Raw genomic sequence first — 8,891 nt, forward strand, 5'->3', positions numbered from 1 at the left:
TAACTTTGGCATTGTCGTAGTCATAATGACCCACAAAATAAAGTTATCATTTTTGTCGCAGTCTGTACGCCGTAAAAACAAGACCCCTGCAAAGATAGCGAAATTGCTTTTTTTTCCCCCATTTCACTATACTTAGAAATTTTTAGAAAGTTTTTCCGCACATTATATGGTACATTAAATAGTAGTAGTACCATTAAAAAATACATCTCGGCCTGTAAAAAAAAACAAGCTCTAGGACAGCTGCATCAATGGCCGAAAAAAAGAGTTACTATGACTTGAAAGTGGGGGCAGAAACCAGAAATTAAGAAAAAAAAAAAGGGCTGTGACTTTAAAGGGTTAAAGTTACAATTTGCAGTACAACTGATCCACAAACTGATGGCAGGCTTACCATACAATGGCCACTGGAGGGCGCCAAATCTCCATACCGTAAACTGCAAATGTAATGAAGACCTGTGTAGTTTTAAGCTCCTGCAAGTCATAAACTAAATATCAGTGAATTTAATGAAATCCACAGTTTCCTATCGCGGGGTAGGGGGGTGTCTGTAGCAGCTGCTAAGGGGAACCTGCTCAGTGGATGAACTTTGTTCCTGTTTACGGACAGTTTTCAGCTATCTTACACCACTACGCGGATTCTCCATAGAATAGATGAGTTCGGTACTGCGTTAAGCATACGCTATACACCCTTGCGCTAACTCGCAGGCAATCAATTACATTGCCTTATGCACTTCCAATCCCATTAGCGTGTCAGAATTGCGCAATACGCAAGCGCAAGAAAAGAACACAGCATGTTGTTGATACATGAGATAGAGCTCATTGTTCTGTATGGTCGCATACATTCGCGCATCCATATGCAATTACCTACAGGAAATACAAACAGGAGATAAAACAGGTGTACTGCGCATGACGGCGTGCGTGAGATTCGCTGTCATACGCAGTACAATGTCGCCGCCATACACAGCAGTACGCCGGAACGACACCGGCTCCACAGCTGTAAAATGCGGTGTGACCCCTGCAGCGTTTTACGCTTACAGCCCCGTGAGCTTGGCTTAAAGCTACATGCACGAGGGCTAGCGCGATATTGCGTTTCACGTGCATCAGAGGATCGCAAATGTTTCCCATTGATGTCAATGGGAAACAACACATCGGACTCGGATGCACATCGTACGGCATGCGAGAAACATGCGATGTCTGCTGTAACTGAATGGTGTCTGTTAAAGTCCAATTCACGTACATTGCTGCGGAGTGTAGGCCCGCATTTCGCAGCCGAAACCTCTCAGCAGCTCCGCTGCATGTGAACTCCCCCATATAGGGTTGTTGGCTGGAGAAGCTGCAGCGCTGCAGACAGACCTGCGAAAGGAACAGAGAGGATGGAGGAACCAAGAAACAAGTAGGTGTTTGGTGAGCAGAGGCGTAACTTACAAGTTCTTAGGCCTAAATTACAGAGATAATCGCCGACACGTTCCGCAGCAATTAATATTTCTTATCGTAGACGTACAAACAACATCACACATTAAAGAGTAACTAATTACTAGCGCAAACAAGAGGAATGATGGGCATAGTGATGTTACCTTAACGGGAGAACACACCGTCTTGTTACACTACAGACTTAAAGGGGTTTTGTCATTAAAGCAAATGTCGTCCCCTAGCTAGGCCCTGCCTAAAATAAGAAATGAGCATGTTCTCACCTCTCCTAAAGACCCAGGATGTAGCGGAGAGCTGCTGCCAGTATCAGCAGTGACTTCCAGGTAGGCGGCCGGGTGGCAACATGTGACCAATGTGACTAATCTGAGGCAGTTGCAGCACTGTCAGCACTCCGGGCATCAGCACTCAGATCCTGATGCCAGGAATTTGTGCACATGATGCTATCAATGCCTCAGGGGGCACATAAATGCCTCAAGGGGCTCAACGGGGCCTATAAATGCCTCAGGGGCACAGCAGGGCCTATAAATGACTGAGGGGGCACAGCAGGGCCTATAAATGACTTAGAGGGCATAGTGAGGCCTATAAATGACACAGGGTCACAGAGGGGCATATAAATCACTCAGGGAGCATAATGGGGCTTATAAATAACTCAGGAGGCACAGTAGGGCCTACAAATAACTAAGGCAGTACAGGGGGTAGCTTATACTAAGAGGGCAGAATGGAGACTATGAATTACTAAAAGAACCACAGTGGAGCCTATGCATTTACTAAAGAGGCCCACTGTGACTGTTGCCCAAAGGTCCATGTAAACTTGGAACCTGCCCTGAGTGCTGAACAAACAATGCTTTACTGAATGTACAATAAAGAATAATATGGCATTAACTTACAATAGTGTTATTTGGATACAATGCAAACAGTTAATTAATGCTATAAATTGTTCCGTATCCTATGATAAATGGTTTAACCTGGGCAAAGGTAAATAGCGCCACAGATATGCAGCATCCGGGAACCAGACCTTCAGCCGGGAAGACAGTACAAGTTGGCAGCGGTTCACAGTGGCTCTACCATCATCTTTCCCAAAAGCGGAAGTATAGCCCAGTGTAGTGGCCCAGTACATGCTTTCCTGGCCCCCTCCATAATGTCATACATGTATGTCTTATGTTGATGTGCTGTGCAAAACCGTCTTGCCATTCTGTTATGTGTATTGCACAGCTGCAGCAATTGGGAGGTTAATGTCTGCAAAGTCTGAGCTGACTGTCTGTAAATGTATCAATTTATGTCCTGTCACAAGGTATGAGAAAGGCTATAAATGTGAGTGATTGAGAGCGGGAAAGAGATCCATCTAATGAAGCTGAGAGAAAGCAAAGTACAGAGACATATGAGGGCACCTTCAGCACTCATGTGTTGTAGATGGAAGAAGAGGAGAGATTCCACCAAGTGTGTTTTCCTGGAATGAGGAGAGAGTGAGGCCCCAAAGAGAGAGCGAGAGTGAGCAGCAAGTGAGTGCATCCTCCCAAGGCCTAGTGCAGAGGTACTCATCTATAATTCTTTTCACACCCGAGCATCCTGTAAGTCTGGGACTGCCGGGTGGAGGTACTCTATTCTCATTGTTCACACTCAAGCATCCTGAAGTCTAAGTTCTGTTGAGTGGAGGTGCGCGTCTTTAATTGATCACACACAGGCGTCCTGAAGTCTGGGTCTGCTGAGTGGAGGTAATCTAGCTTATCTATTGCCTGCACTTCCTCAGTCTGTAATTTGTGCCTTTTGTGTTGCAGACGTTTCCTTCAAGTAAAGTTATTCCAGGCCCTGATGTACTTTATCACTGTCTGTGGCTCATTTATTTTCCCGCCGACGTTCATGCTGGTGGGTACCGGGACGGTGGCGTCATCCGTGACAACTACAATCCCTGTTCGACCATCTATTGGGCATCCCTATCCTAGGGGTGTCTGGAATAGGCCCAGCGCTGCCCTGGCTTTGGCTGCGTGCGTCCCTCCAGGAAGGAGCATGGTGAGTGCCGCCGTGACAAGCCAACATCTTGCCCTCCCAGCTCCTCAGCGTATGCCATGTGTCCAGTGTCACCCTACGGGACACTGCACCAGCTCACTCACTTGCAAGGGAGGTAAGATTTTAGCGGACCTAATTACCACAGATCAGTCCTAGATTATTGTCATGACGCCAGTGTCCCTAGATAAGCAATAAATTACTCACGATGAATAAATGAATCCATGGCCTTTTAAATCACTCTTACTTTTAGCTGTTAGCTGTAGTGGGTTTTTGCGCTTCCCCTCTGGATGCAGTTCAGCGGGGGCGCGTGTGGCACTTGCACTCTCACTCCAACTCTTAGGCAGCATCTCCTGTGCTTCCATCCCCGGTGGAGACAAGCCTTCCAACAGCAGAGACATAACTGCGGCTTAGCCCCAGCAGGAGCATCGGGCCGTCTCTCCTGCGCGCACCTACTTCTCCGACCACCAACTACTCTCACTTCTTCTATCTCTCTCTCTCACCTCTTCCCCCAATCACATCACATTAATAGGATAGGGAGACAAACAGACTTACACAAGATTGACATGCCTTACTTAAAGACAAAAAGGCTTACAAATGATGGAGGGACCCTAACTCTCGGTCACTACAGATGCTGTTTAAAATAGGAGTCTCCTCTGAAGCAACTTAGTCTTCCAGGAACTTCGGTTAACCAAATAACTAAATCCGATAATTGAAATATGCAGTCACTCCCCTGAGCAGATTATTATGTAGCACCAGATGAAATCCACACACAGAGCAAAAAAAGCACGTAGTGTAAAAGTAAAATACTTTATTCCAAAACGCAAAGAGTTAAAACTACATACAAAAAGTTGGGATATATATCATAACTAATGGATAGAAAGGTAAATAACATATAAATCCAGTACAAATAAGCGGTGTCACCGCATTCAGCCAACGCAGAAACCATACCAAAGCCCTGACGTACATTTCGCTTGTTGCTTCTTCCATGTGTTTGACCCTGAACGTGGTGACAGGGCTTATTTGCACTGGATTTATATGTTATTTACCTTTCTATTCATTGATTAAGATATATAACTGGAATATATGTTTTGGTAGCCAGCCTTCAGACACACCTACATTGTGGACCTTGCATTCTTTATTCCAAATTTTTGTATATAGTTTTAACTCTTTGTGTTATTGAATCAAGTATTTTGCGTTTGCACTACATGTGTGGATTCTGTTTGGTGCTATACATGTATGTATACAGGCAAGTTATAACCATATACTGGCCGGTTTTTGTTGGTGATATGAACAGATTATTAGCACAGTGCCTTCGGAGAGGCTGTACAGTGAGGAAGTCAAAACAATCTGTTTTACCATGAAGGCTCTGCACTTATGGTCAGTAATTATAGCTGACATTTCCTTAGACAATCGGCAAATCTCCTTCTGGCTCGCAATGCAACACCTGGGCAGCACAGCTCCAGGAATTGAAATTGCGCTCTGCCTCAGGAACAGGAAAACCTAGCTGTCCTGTAGCACTGGGACAGCTCACTCCTCACAAGACTCTCTGCAAGAAGACTGTTCCACCCTGGCTGCAGAATTTCATAAGCCCAGCTGCACCTCAGCTCTGCTGCAGCTCTCTCTAGCAGAGTCTCTCTTCTCTGTATTCTCTGGAAAAGTGTTGAGTCACATCAGAGCCTACCCTTTATATCTAGTCCATCAGCCAATCAGCACGCAGCTCAGGTCCTGTTAGTCCACAGCAGAGAAGCTATAGGACAAAAACATAGTCAAGTGACTTTTCTCTGATGGTCCTGGCAGGAGCATAAATAAAGTACAGCAGTAATATTTATAGATATGTACATGAGCATTTTATTCCAGGCATGGCATTAGCACCTGGAAAACCTGAGTAGATGCTGGGTGTAGTGAGCCAGGGGGCCCACTCCACTTGGTGAGCAAATATTGTCACATGGTGGCCCGGGCTGCTGGGTCTGGCACAGTAGTGGGTTCCCATTATGTTAATATGAAGCAATTTTTAAAAAGGCCATACTAACCTCTCCTCTCATTCCCTGGAAGCTGGATTGGACGCCACTGCCCAGTGCTGACTTTCATGTTGTACAATCATGTCACAATCACATGATCACTATAGTCAGTTTCTGGACTGAGTGTTAGTGAGGCTGGAAATGTCCATAGCGATCATCTGTTTGTCGCATGATCATACAACGCAGAAGTAGCGGTGGACAACGCCGTCTATTACAGCTGCTGGGGAGCAACAGGGAAGGTGAGTATGGACTTTTTTTTTAATTACATACATGGGAAAGTTTGGGGGCATTAATAGCGAAAGAGGGCATTATTTCTGAAAAGGGGAAATAACTAAAAGGGGTCATTATGACTTAAAAAAGGGGCACTATTACTAAAAAGAGGCATTATTACTTGAATAGGGAACATTGTTACTCAAATGGGGCATTATTTTTGAAAAGGGGGCATTAGTTCTAAAAGGGGGCAAAATGAGATATTATTTCTGAAAGTGAGCAAACAGGAATATTGTTTTTGAAAGGGGGCAAATGTCATTATTTCTAATTAGGGCCTTATTAGTGAATGGGACAAAAGTGGAAGTTTTACTGAGGGAGGCCATTAGTTGTTGTTGCTACATGGGGGTACTTTTACTCTGTGAGGGTCAGTATACAACCTAAACTCTGGGTCCAACCCAGGTCCTAGGCTGAAGCACACATCAACCAGTAGTTTGAGCGCTAGAATTATGCCAAGTTTTCAATAACCTGCAGTCTGCAGCCTCTAGGAACCCACACCAGAGGAAGCACCAACTAGATCTCACCAACACCAGAGTCCATACCACCCAACCAGAGCCCCACAGACAACTTCGGTCACCTTTACACTCATCAGTTCGTCACGAGGGTCTGCCTATCCTCCAGAAGGGACAACACCAGCACCATTGATCTGCTAGCCCCTTTAACAGCACCGCAGCCTCCACACAGACTCCTCAGAGATTAACTTCTACTGAGGCCGGACACCAGGATAAGAGCTCTCAAAGGCTGCTCCCCTGCTCCACTTCATTCCATTTGCATCATCACCCGAAATGGCTGCATTTGCTCACCCTACCGCACTTCCCTCTTCATCTGCAAAGACTGCATCCATACTCCACTGCTTGTAGCCTATGCTCATGCTTGCTCTATTTTACTCATGCTTGCTCATCATATATAAGGACTGCATCTTCACTCCACCACTCATGCTCATGTTTATACCTGTGCTCCATTTTCTGTATTGACCGCTCCCTTACTACCTTTGCTTATGCCTCATAGCAAGTTTCTAGATATTGCAGCTCGGTGGGGCAGGTTAGACTACATTAACACTCACACAATGCACATCAAAAACCTCATCTATGCTATGGCCTCTATTACCTTCCTTACTGCTAGCCTTAACACTTGCTCCCTACACCCACCCCCAACACACTCCATTCACATCAGCCCCTCTGCTCTCCTATGCACAGCCCACACGCGCTACTCACCTTCCTCAAATCCCTCCATCCGCCTCACACTGCTAAGAAACACCATAGCCACCCTTATAAATCGCCTAAACATCTGCTCACCCTTGCTACCCTAGTACTCCTAGCTGCCGGGGACATATCCCCCAACCCTGGCCCACCCCGTACAGCTCCCTACCAAAACCTCCCACCAACCATACAAAGCCATCACCCAAGCACAACCGCTAGCCCACACGTGCCCCCTCCTTCTTTGCTTCAATTGGCCCTTTGGAACTCCTAGTACACTTGCAACAAACTCCCAACCATCTGCAACCTCTTCACCACCAAACACCTCAACCTGCTTGCCCTCACCGAAACATGGATACAGCAGTCCGGCTCCACCTCCCTCACTACATTGTCCTTTGATGGCCTGTAGTTCTCCAACACACCCCAGATCGGATAACAGATGCGGCGGTGGAGTAGGCGTTCTCCTCTCACTAAACTGTACCTTCCAGGTCATTCCCTCAGTCCCCTCAATCACCGTTCTGTCCTTCAAAGTCCACACCCTACGACTCTTCCATCCACTGTACTTGCAGTTATTTACCAGTCTCCAGGTCCCACCTGCCTGTTCCTTGATCACTTTGACACCTGGCTCCCCCACTTTCTATCCTGTTAAATCCCAACCCTCATCCTTGGAGATTTCAAAATCCCCACTAATGAACCCATCTGCCTCCCAGCTTTTAACGCTTACCTCCTCTCTCGGCCTGTTTCAACTCTCAGATTCCTCCACTCACAGAGATGGTAACAATCCCAATCTAATTTTCCTCCGCCTTTTGCTCCAACTCCCACTTTACTAACTCTCCCTTTCCACTCTTGGACCATAACCTTTTCTTCTTCCCCATTAGACACCCTAGCATCTCCTCAGACTCTCCTGTCTATCACCCCTCCAGGAACCTTCAGACGGTCCACACCCAACAGTTCACCGAGACCCTACAGTCTTCCCTGTCTCCTATCTCTCTTCTCTTATGCGTGAATTTGGCCGCTGAACACTACCACACCGCCCTCAGACGCACTCTGGATGAAGCGGCACCTCCTGTGACCTGAGCCGTCCACCACAGGCCATGGAAACCCTGGCACATGTCTCAAACGCGCTTCATCCAGGGGTGTTCTAGGTATGCTGAACGACTGTGGAGAAAATCTAAGCAGCGCCAAAAGAACAGGCCCCCATGATGGATCTCAGTGCTGGAGAGCTAGTCTCTCATTTCAAAGGTAAAATTGAAAACATCTAAAAACAAAACTGCACGGCTAGCCGCCATGTTCTCGGTCTCTTCAGCACTGCATCCATCACCCAATCACTCTCTATACTAGAACCAACAATAGAGGAAGAAGTCTCCAGACTGCTCTCCACTGCTCACCCCACCACCTACACCAGCGACCCTCTCCCCACACCTCCTCCAGTCCCTCTCTCCAGCTGTCATCATCCATCTCACCACCATCTTCAATATCTCCCTAACCTCTGGTATTCCCCCCCCCCATTCAAACATTCCATCATATCCCCTATGCTAAGAAAAAAAAAATGACCCTTGACCCGACCAATGCTGTAAATACCGACCCATCTCAAACCTCCCCTTCATCTCCAAACTTTTAGAATGCCTGGTCTACTCTTGCCTCACATGCTATCTCTCTGAAAACTCCCTCCTCAACCCCCTCCAGATTGGCTTCCGCCCTCTACACTCAACCAATACTGTCCTCACAAAAGTGTCAAATGACCTGATGATGGCGAAGTCCCTACTAGTCCTCCTACACTTCTCTGCTATGTTTAATACTGTTGGCCATGGCCTCCTCCTCACTATGCTTCTCTCCATCAAGCCTAAAGGACACTACTCTTTCCTGGTTATACTCCTATCTCTCTGACCACTCATTCAGCTTTGCTGGCTCTATCTCTCCTCCACTTCCTCTCACTGTTGGGTTCCCCCAGGGCTTGGTCCCTTTCTCTTCTCTATCTACACAG

This window comes from Eleutherodactylus coqui, chromosome 11 (assembly GCF_035609145.1).
Source record: "Eleutherodactylus coqui strain aEleCoq1 chromosome 11, aEleCoq1.hap1, whole genome shotgun sequence".
Lineage (NCBI taxonomy): Eukaryota > Metazoa > Chordata > Amphibia > Anura > Eleutherodactylidae > Eleutherodactylus > Eleutherodactylus coqui.